The sequence below is a fragment of the Phalaenopsis equestris genome, unplaced genomic scaffold, assembly GCF_001263595.1.
Source record: "Phalaenopsis equestris unplaced genomic scaffold, ASM126359v1 Scaffold000513, whole genome shotgun sequence".
Lineage (NCBI taxonomy): Eukaryota > Viridiplantae > Streptophyta > Magnoliopsida > Asparagales > Orchidaceae > Phalaenopsis > Phalaenopsis equestris.
In genome coordinates, this window is record NW_018164953.1 from 1,272,277 (window position 1) to 1,273,445 (window position 1,169).

Genomic DNA, 1,169 nt, shown 5'->3' on the forward strand with positions numbered 1-1,169 from the left:
TATATATATATATATATATATATATATAGCAATTTTATTATTATGGTTGCATAGAAAATAGACATAAATATTAATAATAAAATTTTAGTATTAATAATGTTTTTTTCATATGGTGCTAAAATTTTAGATGTTAAACTTGTAAATGCATAAAAATTATGTAGTATATATGTATATCCTCAACAAAAAAAAAAGAAGTAGATTTAAGTATTATTGGATTTAATTTTAATATAAATAATAATAAAATATTTACATATTATATATATATATATATTATTTTGTATATGTTTTTTCCTGAAATAAAGCATTTTTGTTATGTTATAATATATTTGTTTTAAAAAAAATATATATATGTGTGTGTGTGTGTGTGTGTGTGTGTGTGTGTGTGTGTTTTGTTTGCTTCAAGATACAACGGGCATAAAGTAAAAAAAGATATGGGAGACACGTGAGGGATAAAGCGCTAAAAGGAAGAAAAGAGTAGAGATAGTACAGTAATGAATATTAAAATCACGTAATTTTTATTCATGAAATGAATCTCTATTTATAGAAATGAATACAGTAAGATTGCATATGCACCTCTAGTAAAGTAGGTATGTTAGAGAGTGTTTTGGTCAATACATAGTTTTACGACCGACAGCCTAAAATGGTGTTCGGCTCTGATCCGGGCGACCATGGCCGAAGAGTTGGTTGGGAGGTGTCAGTCGTCTGTTTATGATTCAGGCGGCTCCTTCCATCTGCCCGACCTGGGCGAGGAGTCTTGTCGGATTGTCCGTTCGAGGTCCATCTTGATGACCCTTTCGGAGGATTTGTTGACTTTTTTTTCATCATTCAAATCTAACATCTAACAAGAGTCAGGTGAGTAAATGTGGACTCTTGAACTGCACCCCTGGTGTCCTAGCTTACCACGTCATATTCTCTATTGGATGTTGGATTTCTTTGAAATTTGTTGGCATCAATTTTCGATGTCACAAGTGTAGGGTGTCCACCTGTATGACTCAAGATGTTTTACGGTTCGTTCGTAGCATCTGATAGCTCAAGACACCCACCCGAGACCTTTTGACACTTGTTCGAGGAAAGTAGCTAGGTTCAGTGGCAATTCAACCCTACTAGGAAAAGTTCCCTCTGGGAGGCCCATTCGGGACGTGATGCATGATTGGCCCCTAATATAATGA